Below are 7,765 nucleotides of genomic sequence, written 5' to 3'. Positions count from 1 at the left end.
TCCTTGGCAACGGAGCCCAACAGAACTCAGAGCCCCGGGAGCCAGGCACACACGTTCTAGCGACAGCCCCGCAGTCCGCTCACTTGGCTGGAGACGCTTCATAGAGACGGATGTTCTCCTGCTGTGTCCTGACTTCCCAGGGCTTCTGCTTCAGGAAACCCCTGAGTGGGAGGTTTCTCAGATGCATTAGACAGTTCAATACTTAACATGGACGACTCTGGTCCTTTACCAGGAGGTCCCTAAGGGACACGAGGTGGCCTAGAGCAGGTCAGTCCAGGCCCGGCCACCTCTGGGAGCCCTCCCTGGGCAGCCTCACGTCCCCGCATCTCCATGTGGGGGGAAGGGGGACTTGAGGGGAGGTTTCCCCTCTGGGCAGGAACGGGTGGATGGGAACTTGGTCAGTTGGTGGTCCTGTCGTAATCACACTCAAGCACAAGGGTGAGAGAGGATTCCTGAGGTGCCTCTTATCTGTGCCAATGCGGATCCAAGGCCCTCAGGTTGTCATCTTTTTTCCCTCTTTGGAGGAGGTCTGTGCAGCGAGTGGTGTGCGTGTGTCTGGAGTGGAGATGGCTGGTGGGTCTGAGGAGCAGCGCAGGCGGCAGACAGGGCTCTGAGCTTTCCGCCTGGCTGCCGGGCACTGTGTTCACAGGGCTCCACACAGGAGATCGGACAGGAGCCGGTCCATGGCGCCCCCTGCTCCGTCTCCCTGCAGGAGGGGCAGGAGCCCCACACCAGCACCAGAGCCCAGGGCAGGCTCAGGGTGAGTGCCAGCGAGGAGGAGACTCCACACCCAGGAGGCCCCAGAGCCGCCCTGCCCCTCCCCTGGGTCCCTCCTGGCGTCCTGCTCCCAAAGGAATCTGGGCCCCCATCTCCTCTCCCACCCGCCCTCACGGCCCAGGCCCTGCCTTGTCCAGATGCAAAGTCACTATCCACATATACGTGGGAATCTCAGAAAGAGACTTTCATAGGATTCCCTTCGTGTGAAGTTAAGTCTGTTTCTGCATTTTTCTGCAGATTTTCCTCTTTTAATTCCATCCTCAGGTGTCCATGTTGACCTGACGATCCTGACGCCTCCCACCCTGGGATCAGCCTCTGTGTTCTCATCCCCAGAATGGGATGTTTTGATAACAGTCACAGGGATGATGCAGTTAATACAGGGGGAGCTGTCAATGCTGTGCTACAAACTGCCCTGAGATAGTAACACGTGTAACCATCGCCCACCGCCAATTCTACTCGTGAAGCCAGAACCTTAATTCTGCTGAGGGCACTCCTGTCCCACCTCTTGCCACAAGTCCCTGAGGCTTGGGGATTCCATCTCAGCTGCAGCCCCAGCCCTCCTGGTGTCCTTGGTGCTGCCTCTGACTCATGTCCCTGCTCTGTTCCACCCCAGGGGGAAAACGTGTCCACAGGGGACAGGAATGAGACCTGCATGGTGTGGAGCGTCCAGGCGGGCAGGCTGGAGAAGCTGGGGGGAAACCTGGTGCCTGCCTTCCTGGGCGGGGCCCCCTCCGACCTCGCCACATTCCTGGTCTCCTACAGGGCTTCCCCTACCACCCAACAGATGCTGGAGCTTCTCTTCACAAGGTGAGCACTTTCCCCACCGTGGGACATTGGGGAGTCAGTCACCTGCTAGCTGTGACATGGGGGAATGTCACTCCACCTCTCTGAGCCTCAGTTGGCCCCTCTGCACACTAGGGTAAAGAGGACCAGCCCCCTACGGTGACTGTAGGGACCAGCGGGTCCTTCACGGAAAGTGCTTCCTGGGGACCTGGCCTGTGGAAAGGTCTGCTGGAGGGGCCGTGGTTGTGCTAATTCCTCATGTCCCTCCTCCCCATGAGGAAGCCTCCGCCTCAGTTGTCACTGTGCCTTTGACCTTGGGATGAAAGTTTTTCCCATGTGCAAGGTGATGGGTGATTCCACTAGGGGTGCCCTGTCCTGGGTGAGTGAGAGCAGGGATCCCTGAGGGCGAGCAGTGGGGCCCCAGGCCGCTCAGATGTGTCTGAAGGGGCTGGTTGGCCTCATTCATTCTTCACATATAGAGGAAGGCCACTATGTGAAGGCACTTTTCTAGGAACAACCATCATTTAACACATCGAGCAGACAGCAGTCCTGCCCTCCAGGGCTTCCGTTCTACCGTGGTCACACTGTCACACTAGGCATCACATCCAGGTGTGTCCTCAGGACAGTCCATGTGATGCCTTCCTAGCCTCCTCTAGATATGGATGCATCCTCCCTTACTCAGAGGACGGTGGGCCCCTGCACCGGCTGAAAATGTGAGTGGGCTTTGGTTCAAGAGGGAGGGACTCCCTTCTCCAAAGAATTGCATGGAGATGTGGGGTCTGTGGTTGGGCAGGTCTGGCAGAACCCTGGATCCCACACATGTGATGGTTCGTGCTGAGGGCGGAGGTCTGAGGGCTTCTCCTGGAAAAGAGGAAAGGAGTCCAAAAGAGCTGCGGACGGGGCTGGGGTGCCGTGAGGAGCATCCAGGAGGTCAGAGGTCAGAGTCAGCCCCTAACAGAGTCCACACCCGTCCCCTTTCCATCCCAGCCCTGCCTCCACCCCCCATTCTGGGACCCAGAACACAGGGTGTGGAGAGCATCCGGCTCACTGTCTGGTGGATCCTCTCCAGTGGATGCTCAGCTGGTGCGCGGGGACCCAGTGACACTCAGGGGGCAGCTGACCCCGCGCTGTGGGAGATAAGTGGCAGTGGCAGAAGGAGAGCCAGGCAGGGCCCCTAGAGGATGAGGCAGCATGTAGGTGCAGGAGGTAAATCTGAGGCGTTAGGAGGCCCACAGGAAACCTGGACGGGAAGATAGAGACTGTGTGTTCCCTCCTGGGTCAGATATTCATGGAGCATCTACTGTGTTCCCGAGAGGGCAGGACCAGAGCAGACACCCTGCCTGCCCTCACAGTGGTGACATCCAGTGGGGAGGGGCCGGGAGAGGGACAGAGCAGTGTGTCAGGCTTCCCTGAAGAAGTGGAGAGGTGGTCACAGCGTGGATCAAGGGCTGTCCCTTCAGCAGGCTCGTTGGCAGCCCCTCCTCTGTGTCCAGGCCCCCTCTGCCAAGTCTGCCGGGTTAGACGGGACGTGGAGCAGAACCGGCCTCTGGATGGGCAGGAGCAGAGGGCACAGAGGCTCAGGTCCCCGCAGGGCCGTCCTGGGGGCGCAGTGGGGAAGGAAATGCCTGGCCTCTGACTCGGCTGCCCACCTGACTCCCCCCAAGGCCGTGCCCTCCATGCTGCGCACCTGGCTGCACCCTTACCCTGAGCATTTCCACCAGCCCCCAGCATTTCCCCGCCTGAAGATGCTCCTGGCTTACATGGAGCTCAGCATGCCTGGCTCAGACCTGGAGCACCGAGCCCGCCTTCTCCTGGCACAGCTGGAGCACCTGGAGCCCCCTGAGGCAGAGGGTGATGGTGAGGGGGGGACTCAGGGTGGGTGATGGGGGGCGAGTGGGGAGGGGAAGGGATGGGGCCACACAGAGCAGAGCCTCCCGAGGCTGGAACTGGGCCAGGAGCAATGAGGAGGCTCAGATCACTGTTCCCCTGGACCGCAGTCAGGGAAGGCTTCCTGGGGGTGGCATCTTGGACTGAGACGTCATTGATTGGCAGGGAGAAGTTTCCTGTCTTTGGGAGGCACGTGGAAAAGCAGTCCTATTGATGATATTTTCTCTTCTTGGGTCTATAGCACCAGCTCCAGAAGAAGCTCTGGAAACTTCTGCAGACCTAGAGCCAGCTACACCTCTACTGCCTGCTACAGCTCCAGAGCCAGAGCAAGTCCATTTTTAATATTTTTTTATGACATTTACTAAATTGTTTAATCTAGATATAAAGTTCACTTAAAATAAAATTTAATAGTTTGATTATTTTAAATTGTACATGTAAACGGCAGTAAGTACATTCACAATGTTACATAACCCCCCTCTAACGTCTATTCCAGAACATTTGCATCCTTTTTGTCACTGAATAATATTCCATTCTGGGAATACACCGCATTGGGTTCTCCTTTCATCTGTTGATGGACATTATGAATGTTTTCACCTTTAGGCTCTTGTGAATAGTGGTGCTCTGAATACTTGTGTACCAGCATTTGAACGTCTGTATTCACTTCTTTTGGGTATTGATGTAAGAGTGGAATTTTGGGGTTGACTGAAAACTGTATGCCTGTCCTTTGAAGACCTGCTGAAGTGTTACATACAGTGATTGTACCATTTGACAATCCCCCAGAATTATTTAGGTATACAATTTCCATGCTTCATTTATGTTGCAATTTCCTCTCTCTCTCTCTCCCTCTCCCCCTCTCCCCGCCCCCCTCTCCCCTCCACCTGGTCCCTCACCCTGGGGAACAAGGCTGTATGTTATGAGATGCTATCTGAAGAGGTCCCTGTGGCCTGGCACTGAGGCAGACCAGTAGACAGAGGAGCACTCGGGTCCTGACTCAATTGAGTCCACAGCCCCAAACCCCTGGGAGACGCTGACAGAGGCCTCCAGCTGAGTCCTGTTCAATTCCTGGCCTACAGATAGTGTGAGATAATGTTTCTTGCTTAAGCCACTAAGAGTGGCTAATGTTGTCACACACAGTGGATCACTCACACAGCCATCAAGCACCAGGCCCTGGCCCTGCCCTCCCTACTGTCCCCTACTATCCTCCCAAGCTCCCACCAGCCACACTGGCCCCCTTCTGACTTCCTCTCTGGCCAAACACATTCAGCTTCTATGTTTCACACACTCGTGCCTTCTTCTAGGCTAATTCTCCCCAGATGTGTGCAGGGCTGGCTCCTCGTCTCACTGCTGGGAACAGACATGTCACCTCAATGCAACCTTTCCAGATCCCCTCACCTAGTGGACCCCAGGACCCCGTTGTGGCATCCTGCTGTTTTTCGATGTAGAACTTGCTGTTTTCTTTCTTTTGTTTCTGTATCCTTGGTTTTGTCTATTTTCCCTTCGAGACTGTGAGCTGCTACAGGGCAGGGACCCTGGTGGTTCTTTTCATCATGGCCCCCATTTGAGGGCTCAGGGCACAGCTGGTGAATGAATAGATAAGAGGCTCCATCCCGCCACTGACAAGCTCAGATGTTAGAGATGGATGCTAATAAGAGGAGGTACAGGCCAGGTGAGGGGCAGGGGAATGTTCAGGAGTCCAGGGGACACTCTCCTGGCCCCAGTTGCTCCAGTAGAGCACACTGGACGCATCATTCCCCCTGATGGGAACCACTCATACTACACACCAAGCAGGGAAGCCACAGCACAAAACATATCTTTGTTTGAGAGACTTCAGGGCATCCACTTTCCTTGGGCCCCAGGGGGGCAATGTGACAGTATCCATAGGAACCAGGGGCTTTGAGAGTGACCTCGGAAGCTTCCCTCAACCTTCTCTTGTCCACATTGGCCGTGGGGTGTCCAGTTCCCTTACAAGGACTCCTCACCACAGCCAGTGCAATGGATCTGGCCCCGATTCCAAATGAGACCCCTGATGGTCCAACATGGTGGTCTTTGCTTCAGTCCAAGGAAGAATGATCCAGGTTTCTGTCATTGTCTTCTTTTACATTTGTCACCACCTCAGTGTCCACCCTTCCCCTGACCCCATGTCCTATTGTCCCTTTCTCTGATGTTAGTGTGAGTGTCAGTGTACACTTGTGTGGACACGCAGAGGAATCTACTCCACATGGGTGGGGGTGTACTGGGGTCCTAGGAGCTCTAATTCCAAAGCAAGCCCTGTGGGAGGGGGGCAGCCCTAGCCTAGGAGGTCCAAACTCTCCCTTCTTCTCAAGACTCTGCCCCTGCCCAGTGCCCTGGGTTTCCCCTGCCCCTCTCTGGACCTCAGTTTTCCAATTGTACAATGATGGTTTAAACAAGGAGCTTCCAAACCCTGCACACAGTCTACCCAGCCTTCCACATCCCTGGATATGGTATGTCTGGGAGACATGAGCACCCTCAGGCCTCCCTCACAGGTTTTAGGCACCCCAGTGGCTCTGTGGGCCCCTCTGCCCTGCAGCTAGGAAGGGGTTTCAGCCTCAACTAACCTTGTGCACTGAGGGACAAGGGACAGTTCCCCAAGAACTGATGAGGCCTTTTAAGTAATAGAAGATGATGTAGATGTGGACCAGGCCAAAGAATGGGATCTTCAGGATATATGGGCCATCTTCAACCCTGCATCTTCCATGGTACATACGAGGAGGTTTCTCCGAGAAACACACAGTGTTTCAGTGCAAAACCAATAGTTCCCTTAATATTAGATTTCCGTAATATAGCAGAAAACCCGAACAATACAGGCTCAGACAAGAGGGAGACTTTTTCCTCTCTCATGTAAAAAGATTTATGAACTTGGACAGTCCTTCCTGACCCTCAACTGCACAGCACTGTAGTCAGCCATCATTTGTCTTTCTGTCCCATCATCTTTTAGCTAGTGTCAATCCTGAAGGCTGTCTCCTGGCCCAAAATGGCTGCTGGAGCACCAGCCTAGGCCAGACATCATATCTTCATTTTTGAGGCAGGAGGGAGCAAAGATGAAGGACCAAAGGGTCCACACAGCTATCTCTGCCTATCTAAGCAATCCCGTAAGTTCCACATAATCATTCTGTTCACGTGTGATTTGCTTAAAGTTTGCCTGGCCACTCTGCGCTGCAAGAGAGGTTAGGAATTAGAGCATTAAAATTGGTGAACTACTGGGGCTTCCCTGGCGTTCCAGTGGTTAAGATTTTTGCCTTCCAATGCAGAGGGTGCGAGTTCGATCCCTGGTTGGGGAGCTAAGATCCCAAATGCCTTGCAGCCAAAAACCAAAACATAGAACAGAAGCAATATTGTAACGAATTCAATAAAGACTTTTAAAAAATGGTCCACATCAAAAATATCTTTAAAAAAAATTGGTGAACTACTGTCCTCAATAAAACTGTTTGTCTTCCTAAGGAAAAAAAAGAACGAAAACTGCATGGTGATGACCCGTGCTATTTTCCTACACTAATCACCAGGATGAAGAGTTCGAGATTGAATGCTTGTCAGATGAATTGTTCATTAATTTCCCCAGCACAGTCTCTCCTTGGTGTTTTTTCATTCCTAGAGGAATTGGAGATGTGGTTTGTAACTAGGATATTCAAGTGGGAAAGGTTCTTTCAACTCCTAGGCAAGCAACTGGGAACAGTTTGTTAGCTTTCATCTGCCTGTACCTTGGAATCAGCTGAGAGAAAATCCTTTTCTATTCTCTAATGAAGAGGACAGACGAGGAGGGTGGGGTCTTTGGGGGAAGCAGCATGTTCAAAAAGCTGGATGAAAATTGAATATCTGTCTTAAAAAAAAAAAGAAAAAGAATCTCTGTGATCAAGGTAGTATACCTAATGGACCCCTACATTTTCACCCTAGGGACCATGGGCCTCATGGTGATTATTAGTAAACGTGATGCACGCTAAATAAAACTCCACGTGGCACAATGTATTATTGACTGAAAACTGATGGAAGGAAAATAGAATTTTGAAAAAATTTGATTCCTGTAACTTGACTCAGGTCGGTTGACAGCGGATAAATTATGATCACTGAAGAAATCTTACAAAGGCAGCATCTATAGTCAGTAAATTATGATTTGGAGAAGAAAACGTGTCATTTATTTTTTTTAAATTGATTTCAAGTAAAACACTTTCAGGAAATTAGAAATAGACACGGGTATCCAGACCGGGGGTCCTGAGGCCGGGAGGCGCCCCGCCCCGCGGCGCCCCGCCCCGCGGCGCCCCGCCCCCTCCCTCCCGAGGAGCGAGTGCGCAGGCGTGAGCGGAGG

General features: G+C 53.1%; 1 long non-coding RNA gene across 1 annotated transcript; it reads left to right on the top strand.

The window, feature by feature from the left end:
• The first annotated feature begins 586 nt into the window (after window positions 1-586).
• On the top strand, window positions 587-3,378 carry LOC133096663 (uncharacterized). The gene is made up of 3 exons (XR_009701803.1): window positions 587-760; window positions 1,391-1,584; window positions 3,282-3,378. It is a non-coding gene; the product is annotated as an uncharacterized LOC133096663 (long non-coding RNA).
• Window positions 3,379-7,765: the final 4,387 nt, after the last annotated feature.

This window comes from Eubalaena glacialis, chromosome 1 (genome assembly GCF_028564815.1).
Source record: "Eubalaena glacialis isolate mEubGla1 chromosome 1, mEubGla1.1.hap2.+ XY, whole genome shotgun sequence".
Classification (NCBI taxonomy): Eukaryota; Metazoa; Chordata; class Mammalia; order Artiodactyla; family Balaenidae; genus Eubalaena; species Eubalaena glacialis.
The sequence above is the reverse complement of the archived record's forward strand: the minus strand, read 5'-3'. Positions and strand labels throughout refer to the sequence as shown.